Here is a 12,298-nt window from a genome sequence, read left to right on the forward strand (position 1 = left end):
CTCTAGGATTAAGGAAGCAATATCACAGCTTCTGCAGCCAAAATTGTGAAAAAATAAAAATTGGGAATCCCGAGGAGAGAGCTGTATTACTGTCTTGGGATCTTTCTGTTTTCAGACACTCAGTTATAGGCTCAGTGAAATATAGTTATCCCCTTAGTGTTTCAGGTTAATGAGCTTGTGTTCAAAGGGAGAAAAATCAATAGAATTCAGTAGATTCCTCAGGCGAGTGTTAGGTAACAAAAGTGTGGGTCTGTTTTGTTCAGACCCACATGACATAAAAATTAAAAAAAAAAAACAGTAAAAACTGGGAATGAAATTGCTCGAAGGAAATTATTGCAGACTACATCCCTCACAGCATGGTTTAATAGAAAGGAAGGATACAAATCTGCCCTATTTCTTTTCTCTAGTTGGTCCATGAAGTTCCCAGTAAGTTTTAAACTTCTGAATTTCTGTTCTCTTCAAGAGACTTCTCTTGTGGCTCAGCTGATAAAGAATCCACCTGCAATGCGAGAGACCCAGGATCGATCTCTGGGTTGGGAAGATCCCCTGGAGAAGGGAAAAGTTACCCACTCCAGTATTCTGGCCTGGAGAATTCAATGGCCTGTATAGTCCATGGGGTGGCAAAGAGTCGGACAGGACTGAGTGACTGTCACTTTCACTTTCGCAAGACTAAGGTGTGTGTCTTACAGAGAGGCAGCTATTTCAAATGAGGTTTTGCTGTGCTGGGGTGATGTAATTTAAATCCTAGATGTAAACAATAAAGATTGATCTTTTCCCTTCCTCACTTCCTTCCTTCTTTCCTTCCTTCCTTCCCTCTGTCTCTCATCTTTCTTTCTGAAAGAACCTAGGGGTGGGGCATGTCTGTTATCCTAAAGCACCACTTTATTGTTTGTTATTTTGCACTAAATGAAAGTCTCTTATATACTTTTTTTACTTACTTTTGCCTTCTTCCATCCCTCTTCTCCCTTGAAAATCCAAGCAACATTTATTCGTGCTTCCTAAGAAAGGAACAATCCACCAGATAATTAGAAATGCTCTTTCTGAAATATAATAATAAAAACTATTATGCCACTAGTAGTAGTAGTAATAGAGTAGTATCACTTATAGAAAACTTGGAACCAAGACTGAAGCTTTTCCCAAGAAGTAAATGTGCTATGATTAGTCGCGTCCGACTCTCTGCAACCCCACAGACTGCAGCCCGCAGCCCGCCGGGCTCCTCTGTCCATGGAATTCTCCAGGCAAGAATACTGGTGTGGTTTGCCATGCCCTTCTTCAGGGGATCTTCCCAACCCAGGGATTGAACCCAGGCCTCCTGCATTGCAGGCGGATTCTTTACTGTCTGAGCCACCAGGGACGCCCCTAGGGCTATAGCATTTATCCCCAGTTAGGTAGGTGGAGACGCCTCTTCCAGTTCCTCCAGGAAATATTCTCTCTGAGCTCTTTGTGTTTAAAGCATCTGAGAAGTGTGAAAGCTAGTGGCCTGGCCCCCATCTTACAGGCAAATATACAGAGGGCAGACAGAGTGTGTGTGTTTGCCAGTCTGAGCACTGATGAGCCCCGAGTTGTGCAGGCAGCAGCCAGAGGTACGCTCTGGGGCCATGTTGCGCTGGCATTCGTTCCTTTATCCCAGGGGACTGCACCAGTGACTGGAGTTTCCAGTTAATTTACTTCCACCCAGGATTCCAGCTGGCCACCAGTTGCAACTGGCACCATAAAACTGGGAGTGAGGGAGTAGTGTGTGGGGGGTACCTTACTTAGGCCTCCTTTATCATGGTTGGTTTGGTTTAGTTCCATGTATGCACAACAGGAATGTTTTTCCTAAGAGTTAGCATGGTACGAAAGCTGAGGAAACACTCCACAGCTTAAGCAAGGGAGAGTAAGAATGATTTTTCATCATGGCTCAAGAATTTTAGGACCTTAACCAGCCATAAGCATCTGATTAAGCCTGCCAATCAGTCATGACAGCTAAAGAGGTCATGACTTAAAAACAAAAAGTAACAGCAAGTGGTCCAATACACCTCTGCTTTTATTTTTTAAAAATTTCCTTAGTTTTATTAAGATAAAATTGACAAATAACATTGCGTAAGTCTAAGGTGTACAACATAAAGTTTTGACATATGTATATATTGCAAAATAATCACCACGATACATCTAGTTAATATCCATCACCTCACACTTTTTTTCCTTATGATGAAAACACTAAGATCTACTCTCTTAGTGACTTTCATATCTACACTGCAGTATTGTTAACCGTGCTCACCAGGCTGTACATTACCTGCCCAGATGTTTTCTACCTTTTGATCACCTTCACCCATTTCCCCTATCCTCCACGCCACCTCTGCTTTTAAAAATGCTTGTAGGTAACAAAGTGTCAACATGGAAAACAAAATGAGAAAAATGAGGGCTCTGTGTGTGTGTGGTTAAAGGAAGGTAAAACTGCTTTCTCATTTTTGTTTTATACGTGAATGTCTTTACCTATAAAGGGAAACCCAGTGAGGTTGGGTGAGGGACACTCAGCCTAGAAGCGAAGGGCCTTGTTCCTGCCTCTCAGATGTCCCAGCTGTGTTCACAATTTGAAGCTTCTACTTGGTTATTTTCTCAGTCCCCAAATTCCAGGCTCAGCTCTGATTGATGTTACCTTTCTCTTTGGCTCACATTCAGAGGATTCTGTAAAGCTCTGCACCTTCTTTCCCAGAAGTTGTGGTTTATTGAGCAGCTTCCCAAGCACGTGAGTACTGTAATCCACTGTCCCTTTCTCTGCTTGAGAGGAACCAAAAATGGTTCATTCTTCCCTGGAAAGATGTGTGCCCCTCACCGCTCAGTGTGCAAGCAATCTGGACTGGAGGCCAGCTCTTCTTAGAAATACGGTATTAGGCAAAAGAGCCTGAGAGTGCCTTTGAAAACTTTTAGAGCCTGATGTCATGAACATGAGTGTGTTATTAGCCCAGCTAGGGTAGATCTCCACTGTCTTGTCCATTAAGCTGGTCATCAGCACACACACACACACTCTGTCTCTCTCTCTCTCACACACACACACACACACTCACACACACACAGGAGAGGTGAAATTCCACTTGAGAACTCCTAGCACTGAATAGCTTAAAAGAGACTGACTCTTCTGTCAATCACCGACAATAGACTCACGTAATAACAACAGAGGAAGCAGCAGATTTCATCTGTAAACTCTATTTTAGGTTGATCTGCGCAGATTTCTCTAAATTTTCTCCTTTCCACCACACACACACACAAATGCCAAAAATATTCTTCTTCCTTCCCCAGTATAACTTAAAAAAAGTCAGTTCCTCTTACCGTTCTTTTTTTTTGACAAGAAAGTGTATGTTTTGTTCTGTAGCATTTCGACTCCAGCTTCACAGAGAAACAGTCTGTCTAGTGTAGCCTTTTTCAAGGTCTGCAGAAATCACAATCGTATATGCCCCAGATCTACTGATGAAAAGCCTGACTGGAGAGTAGAGCGATGGTGTGAGTGGGATGACAAAAGGGCTGGGGTATTTTCCTGAAGTTCCGTCTCCAGCATTAACATGGTAACCCACTCCAGTATGCTTGCCTGGACAATTCCATGGACAGAGGAGCCTGGTGAGCTACAGTCCACGGGGCTGCAAAGTTGGACATGACTAAGCACAGCGCCGCATTCCAGAGATTGGCTTGGGGTGGTTCCACAAACTGGAAGGGTTATCTGAAAGCCTCAGTTCACTCTCCAGTCTTCTTCTTTGATCCAACAGATTATTCACCTCAAAGATGAAATATCTAGATATGCATCATTTATTTTCTGGCCCAGACCAGACATTTCCATTGAATATCACACTTGGAAAAGAGTCGAGCATCATGTTTCTTTGTTGCCTGGCAGGAATTCTGAAGAAGAAGCCTCATCTAGGGTTTCTATTTTAGTCTGCTTTGAATAATAAGGGCTAGTTTGGGTGAAGATCCATTCACCCAATGAGGGTGAATGAAGTGAATTCCTTCCTCATTATAGAGAAAGAAAGAGTTTAATGAACGTGTATTATTTTTGTAGAGGGGCCCTACCACCTTCCTAATGTTACTGCCTATGTCTACCTTGCTGAAGCTAAAGGAAATTTTGATACATAATTATCTAATATACTCAGTTATTACAAGGAAGCAGAGATATCCAGTTGAGAAAGAAAACCAGCACACTTCTATAATAGAGTTTTATTTCTAAAGAAAATTCTGAAGGTGCATGCCTTCTGAAAAATCTATCAACGGTCAGTATGTTGTTTGGGACCAATTTGCTTATATAGACCAGAGAAAAGTAAGGTTGCTGAAAAGTCAGTCTTCTTATCTCTAAAATGGAGATGATAATTGTACCTATTTCATAGTGTTACTGGGAGAATTAAGTGAATTAACCTATGTGAAGTTCTTAGAACAGTGCCTGGCCTAGTAAGCTCTGGAGGTCTTGAAAGGCTCAGTCTCAGTCTCAAGTCACTCCTAGCTCAGGCCCTCTGTCTTGTGCTAACTCACTTCAGATTTTTCTGATTCTTTGTGACCTCATGGACTGTAGCCTGCTAGTCTCCTCTATCCCTGGGATTCTCCAGGCCAGAATACTGGAGTGGGTTGCCATTTCCTTCTCCAGGGGATCTTCCTGACCCAGGGATTGAACCCAGGTCTCTTTTGTCTCATGCGTTGCCACAGGGTAGGAGCACTAGTGCCATCTGGGAAGCCCCTACTGTCTTGTACAGGATAACTCTTCAATGGAGGGAAGGTTATGAAAAGTTCAAGTAGGAACAAGGGATATTTTCTGTGACACTGGAAAGAACCTAAAGTGGTTTTCAAATATTTCCCCAAATTCCTTGATATTCTTTCCTTTAAAAGATGGAGGCTAGGACTTCCCTGGTGGTCCAATGGAGAAGAATCTGCCTGCCAATGCAGGAGACACTGGGTTGATCCCTGGTTTGGGAAGATCCCACATGCCAAGGAGCAACTAAGTCCATGTGCCACAATTATTGAGCCTGTGCTCGAGAGCCCAGGAGCCACAACTCCTGAGCCCTTGTGCCACAACCACTGAAGCCTGTGCGCCCCAGGGCCCATGCTCCACAACACGAGAAGCCACTTCGATGCGAAGCCTGCACACCACAACTAGAGAGTAGCCCCTGCTCACTGCAACTAGAGAAAAGCCCGCGCAGCAGTGAAGACGCAGCCCAGCCAAAGCTAACTAAATAAAATTACTTTTTAAAAAAGCATGGAGCATAATGCTCCTCTCCCTGAGTGTGGTTATACTGAGAGACTCGAACACAGTGCAGCAGAAGTGATGCTGCGTGGTTGGGTCATGAAAGGCTCTGTGGCATCCCCCTTGTTTTCTCTCTTGATCACTCAGCTGCCATGCTATGAGGACACTCAAGCAGCCCCATGGGGAGGGCCTTCTGGTGAGTAGCTGAGGGAGGCCTCTGTCAATCATGAGTCCTAATTTTCAAGGAATGTTAAGTGAACTCTGGAATCTTGTCCCTCATCCCCACTCAAGCCTTCACGTGACAGTAGCCCTGGCCACATGTGACTGCAACCTCATGAGCTGTGTTGAGGCAGAGTCACCCTTCCAAGTGCTCCACGATTTCTGAGCTTCAACAACTGTATGAGGCATCCAAGGTTTATGAAGTCATTATATCTGGGGGTAATTTGTTACATATGCGTGCCCGCTAAGTTGCTTCAGTCGTGTCTGACTCTTTTGCGACCCCATGGACTGTAGCCCACCAGGCTCCTCTGTCCATGGGGATTCTCCAGCAAGAATACTGGAGTGTGTTGCCATGCCCTCCTCTAGGAGATCTTTCCACCCAAGGGATCAAGCCCAACCAAGTCTCTTACCTCTCCTGCATTGGCAGGAGAGTTGTTTACCACTAGCGCCACCTGGGAAGTCCAAGCATAGATAACTAATGTAGTATATAACAGGCCTATCTCTGTTCTCTAGATAAAGAACAGTGTTTTGAAGGTAAAGGCTCTGGAGGAAGGCATCTTTTATGACTACTTGAACTCATTTGAAAATGACCCCTTGTGATGTGAAAGAAGCAGTGGGTAACTTCATTAGCATCAAAAAACTTGAACCCTATTTCTGGTTTTCATTTCTTGCTGGTAACTTGATCCTAGAAAAGTCATTTAGCTTTGGTAAGCTTCTGCTTCCTCATCTATAAAGTTTTCTTAATAATAATTACTAGAGAAGGAAATTGCAACCCACTCAGTATTCTTGCCTGGAAAATTCCATGGACAGAAAAACCTGGCAGGCTACAACCCCTGGGGTTGCAAAAGAGTCAGACACGACTCAGTGACTAAACCACCACAACAAAAATTACTGCCTTACAAAATTGTTCTGAAACTCAAAAGCAAAAGGGCTTTAAAAATATAAAGTGAAGTCGCTCAGTCATGTCCGACTCTTTGCAACCCCATGGACTGTAGCCTGCCAGGCTCCTCCATCCAGGCAAGAATACTGGAGTGGGTTGCCATTTCCTTCTCCAGGGGATCTTCCTGACCCAGGGATCGAACCCAGGTCTCCGGCACTGCAGGCAGACTCTTTACCGTCTGAGCCACCAGGGAAGCTTAAAAATATAAAGTGCACATAAATTAATGTCAGGGTGATGACCATATCTCATAATGTGGATGTATTGCTTGGCTAACTGCTTCATACTGTTGTTTCTCATGAAGGAGTCTAAGACTTGGAAAGAACTAGGATCTGGTTTCATAGGTAGTTTTATTTGCTTAACTGCAGGAAAAGCTTAACTCTAGGGGGAGAAAAGCTCAGGGAAATGAAAAAAAGGTACAAAGAAGAGAAGGGACCTGGAGTTTTGAGCTAGGATTGAGGGTTTAGGACTGTGCCCCTTGTCTTTCCTTCGAGAACTGGGGACAGAACTTGTTTCCAGGAGAGTCAAGGTGGCAAGAAAGCAGGAGAGAGAGAGGCAGGAAGGGGCAGGCACCGAAACTGCCATTGGCTCCTTGGGATGAAGGACGAAGGGAGACAGCAAGCTCTTAGAAAAATAAAGGCAGGTCCCTGAAGCCCAGAGAACTTGCTCTTGATTGAGAGGAAAGCTCCTGTAGACCCTGCTCCTTCCAGAGTGAGCCTGGGCAATGACTGCCAATCGGTGTTGATGGGCAGATGGTTCCTCTTCTCTGCCTTACTACTCTACACCTGCACATCCTTTCCATCACTGTGGAAGCAGAAAGGTCCATGCAGGGTAACAGTGCAGACTGCAAATACAGTTGAAGAGTTGGCCTTCATGGTCTTTGGTGTAAGAAGCCACCCCAGTGCCAGCTGAGGTATTCTGATAAAGGCTATTACAAAGAGACAAGGGACTGTAAAGGCATATATGAAATCAGTGTGTTGTCATTAACCTTCTGAAACAGAGAGTAAGGCAGAAGTGGATGACTTCAAGAGACCTTGCTTTCCGCATATGTAAGGTGACTGGCTCCCCTGGTGGCTCAGATGGTAAACAAGTGCCTGCAATGAGGGAGACCTGGGTTCGATCCCTGGGCACTCCAGTGTTCTTGCCTTGAGAATTCCATGGACAGAGGAGCCTAGCAAGCTACAATCCATGGGATCACAAAGAGCTGGACACGACTGAGCTACTTCGCTTTCACTTTCAAGGTGACTGGCAGCCAGGGATCCACAGTTTGCATAAAAGGGTCATGACGGTTTCCAGCGAACAGTCTGCCTGCTTGCCTGCTTCTCTCCCTCTTTCTCCCTTCTCCTTCCTCTCCCTCCTCCCCATTCCACCTCTCCCTCTTCTTCTTCCCCCTCCTCCTTCTTCTCTCCTTCTCCGTCTTTATAGTATGTTGTTGTTTAGTCGCTCAGTCATGTCTGACTCTTCTGCAACCCCATTGACTGTAGCCCACCAGGCTCCTCTGTCTGTGGGATTTCCTAGATGAGAATACTGGAGCAGGTTGCCACTTCCTCCTCCAGGGGATCTTCCAGACCCAAGGATCGAACCTGAGGCTCCTGCATTGGCAGGCAGAATCTTTACCACTGAGCCACCAGGGAAGCTCTCTTTATAGAATAGGGCTGTGTTATTTCACCAAGCATGTGAAATAATAAGACTTTGCCTCAAAGGCCAGAGTGGGTAACAGTTTGGACAGAGCTGCAATTGTACCACTTCTTGGAAAACTAAGATACCGAACAAACTTCGAGGACACAGGCCCACTTGGTCCACATTTACTGTTGGATTTCCCAGGACACTATACAGTGCCTGGTCCATAGGAGGTATTCAAGGAGTAGTTTTTGAATGCACACACACATACGCCAATGAAGTTGAAGTCACAGGGAACTTTGCATTTTCTTGAAGGTCTTAAAGAAAATGACATAACTTTATGGCAACCCTTTCTCATCCCCTAGCCTTGAAGCAGAAAACTGATTTCCAAGCTAGGAAGAGTCTTACCTACCTCTGTGTATACAAGTAAACATCTGACAAATTGCTGTAAAATTAGGCATGAACAGCTTAAACAGCAAATGTGTGAATTCAATGTAAAGTTTTTTTTTTTTTTTTACAAAATGGAAGATCAAGTAAGGTTATTATAATAAATTCATTTATCACTTGCAAATAACTTTAAAATAAAATCTTCAGCATAATCATCATCATTCATAGTGATGTATGTCATTCTTCAAGGCACATGGGTTATAACTATGGATAAAACAAACAAAGGAGGACTTATTGGGCCTCCCTGCTGGCTCAGATGATAAAGAATCCACCTGGAATGCAGGAGATTCAGGTTTGATCCCCGGGAAGATCACCTGGAGAAGGGAATGGTTACCCACTCTGGTATTCTTGCCTGGAGAATTCCATGGACACAGAAGCCTGGTGGGCTACAGTCCATGGGGTTGCAAAGAGTTGGACACAACTGAGTGACTAACACTTTCACTTTACTGGCCATTTAAAATACTCTTGGAGGAGGAAATGGTAACCCACTCCAGTATCCTTGCCTGGAAAATTCCATGGACAGAGGAGCCTGGCAGGCTACAGTCCATAAAGTCACACAGAGTCAGACATGACTGAAGCCACTTAGCATGCTGCAATTGAGATGCATGTCTCAGTCACTGATGCCATCCAATAGTCTGCAATATCAAACTTAGATTTCCAGCAATATTTTCTTAGGGACAAAAACTTGACAAGATATAAGATATAAATGAACACATCTAACTTCTGTACATTTTACCTGGGGTTTCCGGCTGTTAGAGGATTCTCTGTCTCTCACTATGACTATGAAGTGTTTCCCTTGGCCACCCTCCATGTCTATCTCATGCTGTTTGCTCTACCTGAAAAGTCTGGATGCACTGTGGATACCTTTGCATCTTCAGAGACCTCTCTGTGATGAACTGATCCTTAGAGACTGTGAGAGCTCCGAGAAGCTTGCAGGAGATCTTGCCACAAGTAGCTGGTCATGGTGGATTTGGAGTCAACTTCTTCTTGACCTGTTGGTCAATATTACAATTAAGCTGTTTTCTTTCATCCACTCCCTTTCTTTTCCCTAGAACAGGGAATTTAGGAGCTCCTGGTCTCCCTGCCCCATCCTGCACACACACCCCCCATTAGCCTCTGTATTGAAAGCCAACAGCCAATGACCACTTCTATTTCCAAGGCAAGTTTTTAAAATTTTGTTCTGGAGGATCTAGGATCCAAGGAGGAGGAAGAATAAGTCCAGACCTCAGGTCTCTTAAATGAAACTATGAAACTAGCAATATCTTCCCCCGACTTCCCACACAGTTCCCTGTCCTCACCCTTCCAAAGGGGTATGAATTCTTCCACTTGTGATGACTTCATCATTCAACAACTTTTCTCCAGTACCTTTTCTATTAAGCTGGCTGAAAAATTCATTTGGATTTTTCTGTTACGTCTTACAAAAGCAGAAGGCACTTATTGAATGGCCAACCCGACATACTGCTGGTTTACAGCAACATCCACCCATTGTCCCCTGGCTGCCATGGACACCTAGAAAATTCTTTTGTGTGGTACCTTTATTCTATGGAAATCAGGGAGACCCTTACCCAGGGAATGGTGTCTGGTCTTGGGGTCTCAGTCCACAACTTAAGCCTGGCCTTTCCCTTTTACTGGATCCTATTTTGCTGGGTAGAAAAACTCCCTTTCCTTTTAATCTCTTCCCTGAATTGGCACCCAGGAGGTTCTCTTTAAAGATCAGGGAGTGTATAAGAACAGAGAGTGAGGGAACTCAGCTTCCCCAAAGAAAAGGGGGAAGAGTGCTGGCTCAGGAAAATTTCCCAGACTGGACAAGTGTTCTTAAGGGAAAAGTCTGGAATAATCTCTGTGTCCCACCTACAACAGGCAGGCACTGAAATAATCTCCCCAAAGCCTGAGAGGTTGTGCCTGGCCTGGGCCTCCTAGAACTTTCTGTCCAGGCCAGGAGAGAGGGAACACCCCACAGAGCTTGAAGGCCCGGGGGAGCTCTGAAAAATCCTTCCGTTTCAAAAAGGAGCTGGAAACAAAAGATACGGAATTTGGGGCAGGGGTGCTGAGGTTCCCTTTGAATCACAAGGGTTTGAAGGAGCCAAATCGGAATTCGCCCTGATTAAATGGGTAGACGGATTTTTAAAAAGGTATTTGCCAGCCGCATTCTATTTGATCTGGAAGCGGCTCCCCACAGGGAAATCCTGTGTACAGGTTCCAGATCTGTCCTCTCCCGCTCCTCTAACCTGCACACTCCGGGCCCTGGAATTCATGTCTGCAAAGGGGGACAAGCGCGTAAGAGCATGTCTGCTAGGAGGGTTTCATGGTGGTACTCGCTGCCTGGATGATGTGGGAATGGAGGCAAGGAGAGTCCATTGGGTGGGTTTGCTCACTTCTCTTATTGACCACTTAAGCCCAGAGGGCGGTGCCTCTGCGGTCGCCTGCACCACGCATCCATCCTCAAAGGCACAGGTGCTCAGATTCTTCCACATTCCCCTAAAGCCGGAAAGGGTCGTCCAGCTGTCCCTTTCAGACCCCCTCTTCTCGTGCAGCCTCCTCCGAGATCTTCCCATGATAAGGGCTGAGCTCCAAACCAGTCGCTGGACCGCAGGGAACTCACCTCCACCCATCAATCAGACTCTCGCTATCACGTTCTCTACTTTCAGGGGGTGACAAGGCCCGGGAAACTCGACAGAGTTCGGAAGTGGCCGGCATCGTGTTTCCCTCTCTCTTTTTCGCTCTGCCTTTTTTTTTTTTGGCTCAGCCTAAAAAAGTGTGTTTGGGATTCAGGATGCTGGTCGTACCCTTCCTGGCTCCACTTCTCTTGTTCCCCGGGACCGATTCCTTCCCTGGATCCCACGGTGGACTCCCGCGGCCTCGGTCCTTAAGGGCTAGGCAAAGGCCTTGGGGGGCAGCCTTCGGGGCGACACTTGGCATCGCCTCGTGTGCGCAGCCCGTCGGGCTCCCTCCCCGCAGGACAGCTTCCTGCTGCCAGAGAGGACTCAGAAGCCCCGCGGGAGGCACCGCCGGTACTATCTTCTCTTGGTACCACCGAGCCCAGAACTGACAGGATACCCCGTCAGACTCTCCACAGCGCGGCTGCACAGAGGGAAACCCGGGCGCCCAGGGCAGAGCCAAGCACGACCCGCTCTTTGTGCTTCTTCTCCAGGAGTTTTTTTTTTTAAACCAGAGCTTGGAGGCCAAGATGCTGGGAATGATCGAAGGCGGGAGGAGAAGGGGACGACAGCAGATGAGATGGTTGGATGGCATCACCGACTCAATGAACATGAGTCTGATGGACAGGGAGGCCTGGCGTGCTGCACGCCATGGGGACGCAAAGAGTCGGACACGACTGAGCGACTGAACTGACTGAACTGGAGGCCGAAGGCTGAGCCTCGTAGGCCCAGCGCGCCCCCTGCAGGAGGGGCGGGCGACTCGGGCGCCGGGGATCCCGACCCCAGGCTGGGCCCCCGGGAGGCCGAGCGCGCCCCCTGCAGGCCGAGTGAGGCCCCCGCACCCTCCACACCAAGGGTGGCGCCCGGAGCTTTGTCACCCAGATCTCTGTGGTCCAGGGCTAATCTGCGCCTCTCACGTGGTCGGCGCACCGCGCCTTCGCCGCCACCACCGGCTCAGAGAAAGCAGCCTCTTCCGGGCTTCTCGGGGTCGCGGAGTTTGCAAGGCCCGGGCTGTGGACACCACGTTGCGCAGTTCCTAGACGAGGACAGGCTCTCTTCCCCGGGCTCCTCCGCACGGACCATCCAGGCGTACTACTACGCTAGCTTCCATCTTCTCTCTACTAAGATGGGAAACTACTAAGCTAGTTTCCCATCTTCTCTCCTTACTTGGTGATCACAAAGATGCCGGAAAGGTCACCGCAGCCATGCTGGACTTCA

This window comes from Giraffa tippelskirchi, chromosome 1, assembly GCF_054371585.1.
Source record: "Giraffa tippelskirchi isolate mGirTip1 chromosome 1, T2T-mGirTip1v1.2.pri, whole genome shotgun sequence".
Lineage (NCBI taxonomy): Eukaryota > Metazoa > Chordata > Mammalia > Artiodactyla > Giraffidae > Giraffa > Giraffa tippelskirchi.